This window comes from Sorex araneus, chromosome 4 (genome assembly GCF_027595985.1).
Source record: "Sorex araneus isolate mSorAra2 chromosome 4, mSorAra2.pri, whole genome shotgun sequence".
NCBI classification, from domain to species: domain Eukaryota; kingdom Metazoa; phylum Chordata; class Mammalia; order Eulipotyphla; family Soricidae; genus Sorex; species Sorex araneus.
The window spans coordinates 58,051,481-58,067,836 of NC_073305.1; the positions used below are offsets into that span (position 1 = coordinate 58,051,481).

A 16,356-nucleotide genomic window follows, 5' to 3' on the forward strand; every position below is an offset into this window, starting at 1 on the left:
TCCTACTTTGAGCACTTTCCATTCTAATTTTTCCTGTGGCCACAAATGGGTCATGTTGACCATTACCTTTCCTCTCCTAGAGTAATAGCAATTTTTTTCACATGGTTCCAGACTGTGATTTTCAATGTCAGGGCATACCTAGCAGTTGGAAAAATTTTGTGTCAAGGCTGAGGTTTCACATGTCATTCCTTGCATCAGGTATCTAATTTTACTTTATTTTTAATGATTTGTGTATGTCTGTGCGTGTGTGGGGAGCCTCTGAAGAGTCTAAGAAGGCCAGGGTCACTCCCAGGGGTTCTCAGGAACTAGGCCAGCGGCTTAAGGTGAGGGCCCAAGGATGCAGGGCTGCCTCAGCTCTGTGGTGCTGGTAATTACCTGGGCCGCTTGGACAGTGCTGAGGAGACTAGGTGGCTATCAAATACTAGTTCAATCCCTGTACTATCTGTCCGGTTCCATAATCAGTATTTTTAATGTCACAAATCCAATGGGATATATGGGATTGCAAAGGAGATTGATTATATTGAGATAGCTATCAAATTATTAAAATTCATGACTTGGTTTTGCACGAATGTTTCATTAACATATATTACTAACAAGATCTAGTAGTACGTCTAGCAACTATAGTAAGATTGAAGTTGTCATGAATGCATTTGACATCGTGAGACGCCTGCGGCAACTATAATATGAATGATTTCAGCAGGTGATAAATTCTCAAGTATTTCTGGGTTTTTGCCGCTTTTCATCAAGTGAAGGAAATGAGTCTTAAGTTTAACCATTTTAAGGTTGAAAACAAAAATTAATTTTCTCTTTAATTTTTAACAAATTTCACTGGAATTCTTCTTTGTTCTAGCCAAGGGGTTGGTTGCAAGCTTTTTTCTTTTTTCTTTTCTTTTCTTTTCTTTTCTTTTCTTTTCTTTTCTTTTCTTTTCTTTTCTTTTCTTTTCTTTTCTTTTCTTTCCTTTTTCTTTTCTGCAAAGATTCACATACTATATTCTTTGTAGGACATGTAATGTCTGTTGTACCACTTAACTCAGCTCCATGGAAGTAGCCATAGGCAATGTCTGAGTGAATGATGAGAACAGTGCTTCAGTAAAACTTTATTTAGGAAAAGTGGACATTGTAAGATTTGGCCCATGGACCATTATTTGCTGACTCACTTTCTAGATAAAAGTGGTTCTTGCCAAAATTCACTCCTCACCTTAGCTGACAGTTTCAGATTGATATAACCTTTGATGTAATTTTCTTTTCAGCAATCTTGTCTTTCTCATTTTTCATATTTTGGTGTGCCTTTCAGTCAATTGTTTTTTAATGATTAAATTCCAATTTAGCATATGCCTTAAGTACTTTTGTGTCTGCCTTCTTATAACATAAAGGTGATCAAGACATACTCCCTGCCTTTATAAAATCTCATTTCTAGTTGAGATGAACACTTCGATGGTATCTTAAATATAGTATATGATTGTCACAGTAGTTACATATAATAAGTTTCTGAATCAGTGTGGAATATACATAAAAATACCATATTCCTTTCTCTGGAGACCCCTTAGTACTTTGAATTTGATACTTTGTTGGGCAATTTTTTTGGGGTGGATTCCTCCTTGATATGATATACCAGAAAATAACCTTGTTCATATTTTGGTATGCATTTCATTTGAAAAGAGCAAGAGAGTTCAGAAACCATAGTATTTAGAGAATGATAGTTTATTCGTTAGGGCTGGAGCTATAGCGCAGCGGGTAGGGCGTTTGCTTTGCATGGGACCAGCTCAGGTTCGAGTCCTCTGCTCCTCTCAAAGAGCCCAGCAAGCTACCGAAAGTATCTCACCCACATGGCAGAGCCTGGCAAGCTACCCGTGACATATTCGATATGCCAAAAACACTAACAACAAGTCTCACAATGGAGAGGTTACTGGTGCCTGCTCGAGCAAATAGATGAGTAACAGGATGACAGTGATACAGTGATAGTTTATTCGTTATAATGATAAGATTGCTTTGACTATGGTTTGTCTCAAATGAGGATTATTATAGGATTTTATTTTAAGTGAGGGAATGCAATGATTCAGCTGAATGGGGAAAGTTTCTCATTGTGGAGATTGAATTCTGTCCATGGGGTGTTTCCACAATTGGCATATGGTGGTAGAGTTCAGATTTTGGACATCAGCTTATTCTGGACTTCCTTTTTAGCGGTTCATTACTGGGGTATGGAAGAGTGGGGTGGTAGTGGACCTGTCTGGGACAGGGATAATTGGGAGGAATTACTCTGAAAAAGGGGTATCAGGCCAAATAATTTAGGTAGTTCTCCATTAGGTTAGAACCTCTCCAAAGCACAGCTGTGAAGCCACTGACCACTACGATCACAGTAGTATCAATCTGACAGTTGATGGACCCTTGAGACTACTGTCTTTTTTCCTGTACCTTTTTTGTCCCTTCCTCAAGCACAGGGTACATACGAACTCATCCTGTTCTCACAGATACCCAAAAACCTGGACTAGAGCCATAGCACAGCAGGTCGGGCATTTGCCTTGCACACGGCAGGCCCGGGTTTGATTCCTCCACCCTTCTCAGAGAACACGGCAAGCTACCTAGAGTATCCTGCCCGCACAGCAGAGCCTGGCAAGCTACTTGTGGCGTAGTGGACATGCCAAAAACAGTAGCACCAGGTCTCACAATGGAGACCTTACTGGTGCCCACTCGAGCAAATCGCAAATCGATGAAAAATGGGACAACAGTGCTACCTACTTATCATAGAATCGCAGTTGAGTCCTTTGGATTAAAATCAAGCTTGATGACAGAAGTCAGACCAGATGCCTTTTTTTTTGACTGAAAACATCAATATTGAGTATTTTTGAGTGTTTAGAATCAGAGTTAGAACTCTTCATGAATGAAGGAATTGCTGCTGATGTGTTCCTGACCTTTGTGGATAAAATGCTCTTTGCTTGCGTTATGAGTGCATGCTTTCTCTACAGATGCATATGACAAAGTGCTGGAGCAAAACCTTTAAAGATAATTATTTTGCCATGAGTTTAATAATAAGCTTCCCAGAGATTATGTCACTCTCAAAATCCCTTCCGTGTCTAAAATTCTTTGCCTTCCTTGACCTTTTTGTAGTCTTCCTGCCACCACCCTGCACCGAGATTTAATTCATATTGTGATTTAATTATTTTATTTAGATGGCACATCTGAAGAAATAATTTATCTCTGCCATAGGTAGGTAGAGTGATTGATTTGTGGCTGAGTCATGTATATCAGTAAGATAGAGTATATGCAGAGGCTGATTTTTTTCATTTGTTGTATTTAGCAAGAAATTCTTGGTTGAAATGAATTATAAATCAACACCTCTTTTTTTCCCTCTTGCCATGCTGAGATATGAGTCATAAGTTTAAAACAACAATCCACTTGATTGTTTCATGTTGTTTAAATCATTTATGAAATGGGAACAAGTATGATGTAATTTTTATTTGTCTTGATTTCTCTGTTGCTTCAAATGCAATTAATCTTAAGCTATTAGATCTCAAGTTTGAGAATAGTTTTGGGAAGCCAGAGCTAATGGGATTTTTTTTTGTGGGGGGAACATCTGGCAATACTTGGGGGTTACTCCTGTCTTTGCAGTCAGGAATTACTCCTGTTGGTGCTCGGGGGACCATATGGGATGCCAGGGATTGAATCTGGATCAGGTGCATGCAAGACAAACGTCTTACCTGCTGTACTATTCCTCCGGCCCCCAGGGTTTTTTAATGGGTAAGAAAAACTATCAACATTTACCTTGTGTACTTAGGTTGTCTCATTTCTTAGATTTGTAATTCAGACTTGTGTGGTGGACACTGGGAAATTACTTCCTATTATAAAGATGCGTTCTTGAGACATGTTCGGGTCTTTGATTTAACATCATCATATAACTGGAGCAACAAAAATGATACGTTTATTAAATGATCAGTTTGAGGCCAAGGTCGGGGAGATCTGGGTGACAGTTTTAGGTGTCCAGGATTTCTATATTTGTAATAAATTTACTTGTATGCTCATTGAATGATGATCCTAGAAACTGAAATTTTCAGTGCCAGGAAGCAAGCTGTTGGGAAATAATTTCACATGTTCTCTTACCTTCAGAAATTGTCATTAATGTGTTTATTTTAGTCTCCCCTTACTTTGGGGGGTTAGTAGTGATTGGCAGTTTCAACAGCGGAAGAAATTTGCAAGGACACAGTTAATGCATCATTATGAACAAAAAGTGGGATCTAGGTTGTGGAGGCTGAAATGTATCCTGTAGGAGCACATGTTTCTGCTTGGTGTGCTGTGTCCAAAGAGCTTAGTGTTCTGTAGGGAGAGAGTAGGGAGGAACGTCTTAGAGCTGGGGCATTGTTCTAACGGGGCTCTGACAAGCACAGCCATGCGCCCCACCCCTTCCTTAGCACGGGAGACTTTCTGGCTTCACGTTACTTTTGAATCTACTTGAGTGGCCTTATGTTGGTGGGCCTCCTGGCTCTCAGTTCTTGACTCTCTCCTGCCAGTGAGTGCAGGAATTAAGGTTCAAATCTCAGGAATCCTTTTCACATACTTCTCTATGCCATTGGAATGTCCCTCTGATCCCTCAAGCCATCGTTTACTGTTTACTATGAATTCATTGATTACAAAAGAAAGAAGCTATGAGCTTGGTACAAAAGAAGAGAAGGAAGAAGATTGGTTGGAGTGGAGGTGTCTGAAGGCTTTTGGTTTAGTGCCTTCTTTTCCTTGAGCCTCTGCTTATCCACAGGCTTCTGTGACAGTGACTAGAGTATAGGTTTGGACTCTTATAGCCTGCCATCTTCCCCTCACCCTGGCCCTTCAGTACTAGCCATAGTAGTATTCCAGGATGGATGGTGTGTGCCAGGCCAAGCAAGTGAGTGTCTTCCTTTCACTTCCCTGATAATTCCCACTCCATGTTTCCCTTCCTTTGGATATGCTTCTCCTCAGAAGGTGAGTGTATCGCTGTTTTGACTTTGGGCAGACACTCATGTTGACCTGATGAATACAGTGTCTATTGTGATGATAGTTCGAGTAACCCCGGGAACCAGTTGTACCTGACATCTTGTGCATTGACATTTCCAGTTCTTTATGTCATTTAATTCTCTTTTTTGTCTCTGTCTATTTCTATTTATCTCTCTTAACAAATACTAAGCTGGGGAGTGAAGGGGACAAACGTAGCCTCTTATTTAAGAATAATGGCAACAGGGCCAGAGCGATAGTACAGGGGGTAGGGCGTTTGCCATGCACGAAGCAGACACAAATTCAATCCCTGGCATCCCATATGATCCCCAAGCACCACCAGGAGTTAATTCCTGAGTGCAGAGCCAGGAATAACCCCTGAGCATCATTGGGTGTGACCCAAAAGCAACAAAACAAAACAAAACACAAATAATGGCAATAGCTACTATTCCCAGCATAGCACCTTCCTCTGCGCCTTGACTGTTGTCCAGTGGAGGTTTCTGGATGCTCCCTGTCCTCTCTGTGGCCACCACCACTTATCAGTTTTCTTTTAACTAAAGGATTTGAAGTTAGTTCCAAGTTTGGCTCAGTTGTGAAGAAGAAACAGTGAGAATCAACTGCTCTAGTTTTCTTGCCATACAGAAACAAACATTGTTTTCATTTTTATTTTTCACGTATGCTAGCAGTGATGCTTTTCCATGGCAGTTGAGTTGTTTCCACTGGATACCTTGTTGGAGGAACAGATTTTGCTGAGGAGGAAATTGTATCCCTCCTGTGGACAACAACACAGTTGATGAATCTATGAGCATTGGAGCCTTACTTTCATGTTAACGTTTCTGCACTGCCAGGTTACTATAGGAGTGCAGGAGATTATTTTAGAGATCTGCTTTTCCTAAACCTTGTCCTTCCTTTCATCTTCCCTTCTTTCTTTTCAACACCTTTTTAAAAAATAATCAGTACAAAATGTATTTTTAGTTAGTATTGAGTTGTATTGGGCATATCTGAGTCTTTTTAAAAAGAATAAATTTATAATTATCTAAAAATTTTCCTTGTCTTTATTCTCTATTGCCATCTGTTCATTCAAATTTCCTCAGATTGTTTACAGTTTCACTTTTCCCTCCATACATTTTCTGGCACTTGGCCCTCTTTTTCTGACATAATAGGTCAGGCTTTCAAAAATCTGGCCTCTATGTGGTTTGACTTTTCCCATAGTCAACATACCGCCTATGCCTTCCTAAGTCTTTCATTTCGTAGGTCTTTGAGCAGATGTTAACTGTTTAAATATTTTGTTGTTTTGGTATAAAGAAAATTGAAATGTAAGACGTCAGTGATAGCATGCTTTGCTTATAGCAGAGCAGATTGCTCCCTGCAAGTGAATATGCAAACGTCTTTAAAACATGGAGCGTTTTCCTTATGCATTTTAACCATAATCTACAGGTTGTGTATTATGAAAAATGAGTAAAAATCATCAAGTTGTAATGAATATTTTTTGTTATGTCTGGGACATGTGAAACTGGTGTTTCTACAGCAATAGGACCTTACTTGGTGATTAGTATGGTGTGGGAATGAGAAAGGAATCGGGGTTTTATTTGTTGTCATGCCAGGTTTATATTATATTAAGGCTCATTTGGATTCTTTTAGTCACAGTGAATGGCTAAAATAAATGGATAGTAAAGTTATTAAGGTTGTGGGTACCTCACGCTTAGTACCACTGGCAGCAGTATTATTTTAGTGACCAGATCTTGCTGTAGGCTGAGCGTAGACCCAGCGCTTACTCAGGTATCTCATCTCATTCAGTCTCTTATCTACCCTTTAATTTTGATCCCAGCATGAAATACCAGCAAGGGGACTGAAGCTTAGAGTGATTAAATAATCTTAGGCTTTAGCATTCATCTAAGTGGTGGAATTGGGACATTAGCCTTAGTGGTCTGACTCTATTGGTCAGAGATAATCACTGATTTGCATTTCTTCTTTGTAATTTGAATCTTGAAAGTGGAGAAGGTTGGGAAGACTTGAAATTACTAAACTGTGATGTTTTCATGTGTAAATAGTAGACTGGAACAGTATCCACCATCAGAGTTGTTGAAAGGTCTCACTAAACTACAGATGCGACAGATGCTTGGTTGGCTAGTATCAACTGTTAGCATTGTGATTATTAAATTTTTTAATTAGTGTTACAGTGTAGGGCCTCATGTATACTGTCACTCCCATCCCTCATGATGAAGAGGCTTCTGGATAGCAAAAGTTTGTTGTATCTTCACATGTAATCGTATCTTTGGGCAGAAAATGCATCACTACCCCTGTCTTACATGATATATTAAATAATTGAATAGCAGTAGATTCCTCCTTAACTTTATTCAGATTTCGTCCTTGGCTCATTCCTCACCAGCCAAAACGAGGAGAAATTTGTAGCTTAGGCCCTCGAGTTGAAAGTGGGCATTAATATTAGCAAATTTCCTTTAATAATCATCACATTAAATTTGATGACCAGAGGGGACATTCTCATAGCCTATAACTGAATATAATTTCTCTGGGAGGCAAGGCAGCATTTCCCTAATATTAACGATGGGGAAAGATTAAAGAGACCTGTAGCCTGGAAGGCCAATGGTCAGTGTAATCAATCCCACATTTAGGCAACCCAGGATTCCTTAGCATCTGTGGTCCTTTCATCCTAACTGCCGTAAGGAATAGAAAAGAAGATTGTAGAAATCTGTCTTGGAGCAAAGATTATTGATACTTTTCCTCTTACATGACTCAAAACAAAATGACTGCAATAAATAATGGCTGTGACCCTCCAGGTTACTGAAGAAGAGTCATTAAATCCAGCAGCCAGAGGGTGTACGGGAAGTTGCCAGTACCAAGCAGAACTTGGTTCCTTGAGGCAGATGAAATTTCATAGTTCCTTAGAGAAGGCAGAAGCTGCCATGACCACCGATCTGCATCATTGTATCTGTATATCACTCTAATCCTGTTGTTCATCAATTTGCTCAAGCAGGCGCCAGTAACGTCTCCGTTTGTCCCTGTCGCATGCAAGTGTAGCCCGATGGCATATTGGGGTCTCTTTCAGGATTAGGGGAATGAGGAGCATCGTTGTTACTGTTTTTGTCATACACCAGATCAAATACGCCATAGGTAGCTTGCCAGGCTCTGCCATGCTGGCGGGATACTCTTGGTAGCTTGCCGGGTTCTCTGAGAGGGATGATGGCTTTGGGGGCGGCCTCTAATCACCTTTACAGATGTTCCCAGTCTACCGAATGTAAGCTTTTGGTCGGCTGGCATGTTGTAACGATCTGCATACTGACAAACACGCACCTGCCTATGTCTCTGGGCAGCACCTGGGACATCTGCGGCCTCAGGTTGATCTCCTTGACGTTGATGGAGTGTGCCCGAAAGTTGTTGAGCAGCTGGCAGAGCAGGACTCTAGGGCATACAACATGATTTTAATGTTTAATACTGTTCACAACTTCTCTGCATACAACATAGAAAAAATTTTTAAAAAATTTTATTGAATCACCGTGAGATAGTTACAAGCTTTCATGTTCGGGTTACAATCACACAATGATCAGACACCCATCCCTCCACCAGTGCACATTCCCCACCACCAATATCCCTAGTATACCCCACCTTTCCCACCCTCCCACTGCTTCCATGGCAGACAATATTCCTCATATTCTCTCTCGACTTTGGGGCATTATGGTTTGCAATTATAGACACTGAGAGGTCATCATGTTTGGTCCATTATCTACTTCCAGCATGCATCTCCCATCCCAACTGGTTCCTCCAGCCATCATTTTTTTAGTGATCCCTTCTCTATTCCATCTGCCTTCTCCCCTCCACTCATGAGGCAGGCTTATAGCTATGGAACAATTCTCCTGGCCCTTGTATCTACTGTCTTTGGGTGTCAGCCTCATGTGATGTTATTTTATATTCACAAATAAGTGCAGTCCTTCTAACAATATAAAAATTTTAACAGGAGAGGGCAGTTTGGGACAGGCACCTTCATTTATCAGTTGTTTTGTTTCTGGGGCATACCCAGCTCTGCTCAGAGCATACTCCTGGCTCTGTTCTCAGGAATCACTCCTTGTGGGTCTAGGCACGATATACGGTACTGAGGATCAAACTGTTTGACCTCGGTAATGGGGATCAAACTCTTTGACCTCGTGCCAGGAAAGCACCTTCAACCCCACACTGTCTCTGCCCTCCGTCATGTATCTTGCTTTTGGACTCTTCCATGATGATTTCCTCTATTTTTTGTTTTTCTTTCCATGACTGAATTCACTCTTTCCAGAATTTACATTAAATGCTGTTGATAGTGTCCCCTTGAAGTCCCCTTATCTTGTACTTTTACTGTTTTTTTTTGTTTTTGTTTTTGTTTTTACCATATACATTAAGGTAGCGATTTTGTTTCTCAGTTTTCTCTCAAGTTTAACACAGGGCCTGGTAGTACATAGTTAGCACTCAAAAATTATTAGTTTAGGGGTTGAAACAATAGCTTTACCATGGGTAAGGCACTTGCTTTGCATGCAGCTGACCTGGATTCAATCCCCTTTCTATGCACCCCCTTATCCAGCCCCCCCGACCATGCCCTGCCAGGAGTAGTTATTGAGTCAGAACCAGGAGTTACCCTGATGGATGTGGCCCCCAAATCAACAAAAATTACTTGTGAATGAATGCCAGTGATTGATTTTCTCTTTATTTATTTATTTTTTTAATGGAACTATTGCTTTCTTCCGTGTCCTCTCATCTGAAAGGTTAGGTTTTGGACCCAACTTCATGTATTTGAAAATAAGCTGTGAATTGAAGGAGTGTAGGAAAAATATGTCTCCAAATATTCAGATCCAAGCGTCACGCAGATACTCAGGCTTCCCAGGGGGAAATTCCCGTCATCAGCTCTTGGAGCCCAGTTCCCACATTGGCTGCAAAATACAGAGATGGTGCTTATCCTGTTGTAGGCTGCTTCTCTCTTTTTTTTCTTAATACATTTATTAAAAGTATAGACTAATATTCCTGTGCTTAATTGTCATCGTGGTTGTGTGCTGGCTTCCATAAAACAACTAGCTGTAAGAGACTCTTCAACAGATAGAAATGACAAGGTAGTGTCACCACAGACATAATTCACCGCAGACATAATTCCCTTATAAGTGATACTTGCAAGAAAAGGGAATTTGCTATTATTTACCATTATGCCAACATAGACAGATGCTGAATATTACAGGCATAAGGGCGTTCTAGGACCACAAAATATCTTTTTATGTGTTCCAAATAGTTTTGTTTCAGCTATGAAGGTCAGTCACCAGAGTCAAACTTGTTTCTTAACAAGTAGAACTTTTAGGTCCGTTCAATCAGAGAGTCTCTTACATCTTTCTGGGCCTTCGCATTTGCAGACTGAAGGAGAAACTGTAATCAGGTTCTTCATATCCTGCACTCATACGTGATGACCAGCCTTCATATGCTGTCCAGCTTCTTTAAGATAAAAGGAGTGACTCACAGCAGGGCCACGTACATGAGGAAGTTTTGTATGGAGGAGATCATGTCTTCACGCATCCTCCGTTTCATCTCCTCGAGGTCCAGCTGTGAGGCCCTCAATTCGGAACATCGTGGAGTGGCCTCCTGTGCTCCCAGCTGGCCGCCCCGTGCCCAGAAGCCGTGCCCAGCTATTGTAGGCTTCTTAACTCAGGTTGATGGTTAAGTAGATTTCATTAATGCAGAGACTCTTTTTGTTTTAATGTTGTACCATATTTTTGTTTTGAGGAAGTAATTTTCATGAAGAGAAAATTGTGACATCTTAGTTGTTGGGTGTTTTTTTTTTTTTTTTTTTTTTTACATTGTCACTTACCACTGGGATTGATTCTTATGAAATAAAGTCATGATGGGAGGTGTATTGGTGGTCAGTGTATATGAATCTTAGTTTCTTCATCAAAAACGGAGAGAAGAATGTGGGTATGAACATGATGGTGAAGAGAAAGGAAATTTTACATGGAGGGAGAAGCACAGACCTGGATACACAGAGGCCTGGTTCTTCTAGTCCTAGAGTTCACTTAACTAGCCATCATTTGGCCTCCCTTTGCCCTTCTTCATAAACCAAGGGTTTGGGCATTTGAATTGGTACAGTGATTTCCTTTTTACCAGCACTCTGCCCTTGGCTCCTTGGGGCTCTGAATGTAGACTTGTGAAGCCTTCCTTGGATCTGTCAGTGAAGTCAGGACCATAGAGTATAGGCTCCTGGCTTAGTGCACGTAAGAGTGTGGGGGTGGAGGGAGGGTGGGGGGAGGGAGAGGAAGGCTGAGAGACAATAAAGTAGGTAAGATATTTGCTTGCAATGGCTTTCTTGGGTTTGACTCCTGCCAAGAGTTACCCTTGAGCACAAAACCAAGATTAAGTTAAGGTGTAACCCCAAAGCTAAACAAAAAAGTTTCTTAGGCCCTGAGGTGTGACGGAGTCAAGTGCATACCTAGCATCCCCTTATCCTCAGTCTCCCCAAATAAACTAGAATGTTATCTGTTTTTTAATTGTTTTGGGGGTTACAGTTGGTATTGTTCAAGGGTTATTCCTAGCTCTGCATTCAGGAATTAGATGGTCCTCAGTGTACTATATGGGGTGATTGAACCTGGGTCAGTGGCATGCAATGCAAGTACCCTACCCATTGTACTCTCTCTCCCCATTTCTACTCTTGGGCTCTTTGTTTTTAGCTCAATCATAAGTATTCAAAAGAAGAGAGGAGGAGGAGGGGAAGGAGAAGGGGAGAAGGAGGGACCAAAAAGATCAGTGAAAAGCAAAACATTCCTATGAAATTTTCTTTTCAGCAAAATTAAAAGGCAGGGTTTTTGAGTCTGTTGAATTCAAGCGTGTGTGTGTGTGTGTGTGTGTGTGTGTGTGTGTGTTGGGTCCCCTTTTGTTCCTTCTTAAAATGTTTTTGTTTCAACCTAGATAATTTCTTTAATCGTTTATTTCAGAAAAAAACACTTCCCATAATGAATCCTGCTCACAGTAGCACAGACCTTTGAAAGAGTTTTTCAGTTACCATGCAGGAAAGAAATTTCCAGAATATTTTGGGCAGGGGGCTTAGAAGATTGTACAATAGGTCAGGAGCTTACCTTGCATCCAGTTACCTATGCTTGATATTGGCACCTACGATCCCCAGAGCACCGTCAGGAGTGATCTCTGAGCACAGAACCAGGAGTAAAGCGGGTTTGGTGCTGGGTTTGGTGCACCCTGCACCCACGAAATAAAAGAAAAAAAAGACATTGGTGGTAGGAATTGGGCACTGGAGTGATAGTGGTGCGTAGGCCACTTCAGTGACTCTGTACAATAAACTATATATGTTAACACTTGTAAAAAAAATACTGGAAACACTAATTTAAAGAGTTTAGACATTTGTCTGTTATAATATTATCACAATAGAGAATATAAAGAAGCAACCTTAAGTGCCCACCTTCAGAAGAATGGATAAAGAAGATATAGACACGCAACAGAATATTACTGAGCCATGAAAAGATGAAATTTTGTCATTGTGACAGCATGAGTAGACTTTGAGGGGATGGTGTAAGTGAAATACGTCATTTTGAAGAAGATAAATTCCATGCTTTTATTTACAGATAATAAACAAGTAAAAGACAAAAAAAAAAAAAGATTGTCGACAGGAGTGTGCACGACTGTTGTTCTAAATCCCACCTCAACATCTTAGGCTTCTTTCTCCGTATCGAAATCCCACCAAACTACTGTGTGTGACAGCAAATTAAAAGTAGTTAATGATCTTTGTAGTTTCAGAAGGGATCTTTGGGTTGAAAATAATACTGGACGTGGAATTTCTTTATGACAGTAATGAGGGTAGACATCATTTGTAACTTGTCTACATTGTTTGTAACTGTTCTACTGGAACAGGAATGCAAAATGTTTCTTCAAAAGGAATTGAAAATTTTTTCTAGCCATTTTGCATTTGAAGAAGCCTATAGTTTATCACCCTCCTAAGGATTTCAGTGTGGTGTTGCTTTTTAATGTTTAATCATTTTTGTGGTTTTTAACATCTAGTTGTTTTTATCTTTGCAGTGGAAGGTGCTCTTAAAGGAGATTGCACTTTGGTTTTTCCCTCCTTATAACTGGTTTCAAGTCATAGTTTGATTTCAGAGTAGTTTGATTATAGCCTGGGGTGATGACTCACAGCAGTACAGCATGTGCTGTACTTGTGGGAACCTAAGTTTGATGTCTGGCCTGGCATGGAATCTGAAGCCCTTCTAGGAGTGACCCTGAGTACTGGGCAACCCCCAAGTACCAAGCCAGGAATACCATGATTGTTGTCTGGGTAGCCACAAAAATAGGATGGGGGCATGCATGCATGTATACAGATATTATAAAAACTTGGTAGAGGATTTAGAGATCTTAGCACAGTAGCTGGGGGCAGAGTCTAGTGGAGATTTCAGGATTGTGGTTGTGTCTGTTGTAGAGGTTGGTGCCCGTGTCCCTCATAGTACCCGAGTACTGAGTTTTCTCTAAGAAGCCCATTAGCCACCCACCCCCAACCCCAGTCCTCTAGGATTGGTATTTAAAGTTGAGTGATGAAAGTCAAGTTTTCCTGGGGTGCTGGGAATGAGAAATGGAGAGCACCTATGGTGTGGCAATATCTCTATTGTTCCTGTAAAGCGGAATTAAGGTAAAAGCAACAGAAACCTGCTAAAGCTTTGTCTGGCACTCTTCCTGGTGTTACGCCCCTGACCCAACATTGCAGACTTAGCCCCCACCTTAGGAAGTGACTTCCTGGGGAGGGAAAAAGTGTGCAAACAGCTGCTGCTACAAAAAAGATGAACTGGTGGCTCAGGGGAGTGATTGCGGGGTGGGGAAATGGTTCCTGACTGCCTGGTTTAGCTGCTTCAAAGTCACACATATTTTCCTAATTTCTCCCCAGTGGTCTGTACCTGAAGGGTGTGTCTGTGTGTGTGTGTGTGTGTGTGTGTGTGTGTGTGTGTGTGTGGTTTGTGTGTGCATTTTACATTCAAAGAAGCAGGAAAGAAGAGAAGGAGTGTGAATGTAAGGAAGGGGACAGTGTTCCGCAAATTACCTGGTTTTTGCAAGTGACATGAAGATAAGTCAGCTTGAGAATTGCGTTTGTGCGGGCAGCATTGTTATTTGGGGGTCTGGTGGGGAGCCAGAGCTGACTCATTCTTTCTCTGGGCTCCACCACTGAGTGTGGGCACTACTTCAGTGTGTTCTTCACAGCGGAGTAGGGCTAGAGCTCTTCAGGCAGGAGGTAGGAGGCAGGTTTGGGAGGGAAACTCTTCGGAAGCTGCAGGGGCAATGACTGGAGATGCTAAAAGCTAAAAGCACAACTGTTTGTCATAGGCTGGAGGTACATGCTGTGATCTTAAGTCTCTGCAGAACCTTAAAATATATACATACATTTTATGTGTATATGCGCGCGCGCGCGCGCGTGTGTGTGTGTGTGTGTGTGTGTGTGTGTATGTGCCCCAGGTTTATTCCTGAAAGTGCTATGGGGACCATGTGGTTCCCCATAGGCCACTCCGGTCTGTTGAGATATCTCTCTAAACCAAAATACATAGATTCTTTTAAATCTGTGGAAATTGTTAGCAATTCACCGAGTTAGTGTAATAAGCTACTGTGTGCTCTCACTCAGCTTGGGTGGAGCTTTTTCAATCATCATTCCATGATTTGATTAGGGAAGGTTCAAGCCCAGATTAGTTACTCAGAGATGGGGAAGGAGCCTGAAAAGCAGAGCAAAGAGATTAAGCCCATTGCAGATTGATTCCATAGATTGGATGCAAGAACAGCCCTGTCATGTATTTTAGTAGGTGGTTTAATATTAATGTTACTGCCCCCCAATTTTAAAATGGCATCAGCTGTAAGCATCAAAGTGGATTTCCCTGCGACGGGGAGTTCTTGAGAATTGTATGAAAGCTTGAGAACAGTATGAAAGATTTGCATACAGAACTCGGTAGTTTCATGATTGGAGTTTATTGTACAGATAAAATAGATGGGTCCGCGTCCCACCCCAGCTGTCCAGGTCTCTCCTTTACCCGTGAGCAACATCACCGCTCATGTCCCTGATGCTTCTTGGTTCTGTGAATGCCTTCTCTGCTGGCCCTCGGCAGTCTGCTTTCCCATGACCCATAACCAGGTCTGGTCCCTGCCACTCTATCCCGTGCACCTTTTCCCCATCTCGGGCAACGGCCACCTGCACGTGGGTGAGATCCTTTTGTTCTGCACCTGTGTTTGGGCCTGCCAGGGATACCCCAGCACTTCCTGTCATCCTGTCCTGGCTTTCCTAATCTCTGGCCGTGGCCACGTGCGTGTGGGTGAGACTCTTGTGCTCGGTGCTTGTCACTACCTGAGTGCCCCAACCCTGCCTGTATTCTGAGCTTTCCCGGGCGTCTGCACCCTGCCTGTGTGTCTGGGCCTATGCAGCCTGCCTGGGTGGGGCCATGTTTCTGGAGTGCACAGCCCTACTGGAGTGAGGAGAGGGAGAGAGCAGGGAGAAGTGGAAAGGAGGGAGGTGGGGGTGAGAGGAGAGGGAGAGAGGGGAAGGCCTAGGGGTTTCCTTTTATCTACTGCTGGCCCCACTCCAGCAATCCAATAATCTATTCTGATTGGCTACTTGTTCCGTGGGCGGAGACTTAAGTGACTGGATGCTTCCATGCTTTGGCTCCTACTCCCTCTGTTTACATTTTGTGGAACAGTTGTCAGTATTTTTTTTTTAATTGTAGTTCTAGCTTCGTTTTTAGTAGAATAATTGTGTCCCTTCTGATGGAATCATGTTATCAAGATGTAAGCTTTCTGTGCTTAGGCCTTGCGACTGGCTTTGTGCTTAGGGATCACTCCCAGTTGGGCTCCGGGGAACATATAGGGTGCCCAGGATGGAACTTACTTTGGCCTTTTGCAAGGTAAGTGCAAGGTAAGTATCTCTTCTGCCTGCATAGTGCCTCTGACACCAGTTTTACAGCAAGAATGCAGAATGAACTCAAATGGCCATTGCTTGAAACCCACTGAGGATCTTGGGCAGGGAGGAGGGGTTGATAAGAACTAGAACACCCATACACTGTCTAAAGGCTTTCTTTCAAATACAGATCTGTTCAGAACTCATCCTGGGTACTAACACATATTTACAGGCTGCAGTTCTATCATGGGCCCCTGTGTATTGATCTTTCTTTACAAGAAATCGGTGACCTAGATAAGGATCTCAACCTTTTTCAACTTTCAGCTTTTTTCAATTGGTAATTTTTTGTTTTTTGTCTTGGGGCCACACCCATTGGTGCTTAAGGCTTATTCCTGGCTCTGTGCTCAGGGATCAGTCCTTAAGGACTCAGGAGACCATATATAGTATAGGATATCAAACTCGGATGGAACATATGTAAGGCAAGCACTTTTTCCACTGTACGTAATCTCTCCACTTCT

At 41.9% G+C, this 16,356-nt stretch overlaps 1 protein-coding gene and 1 pseudogene across 3 annotated transcripts in view; one reads left to right on the forward strand and one right to left on the reverse strand.

Moving 5' to 3' along the window:
- PTPRG (protein tyrosine phosphatase receptor type G) overlaps positions 1–16,356 on the forward strand; it is a 798,688-nt gene that overhangs the window by 232,738 nt on the left and 549,594 nt on the right. The window lies entirely within an intron of this gene.
- Positions 10,402–10,552, reverse strand: LOC129404191 (mitochondrial import receptor subunit TOM5 homolog; annotated as a pseudogene).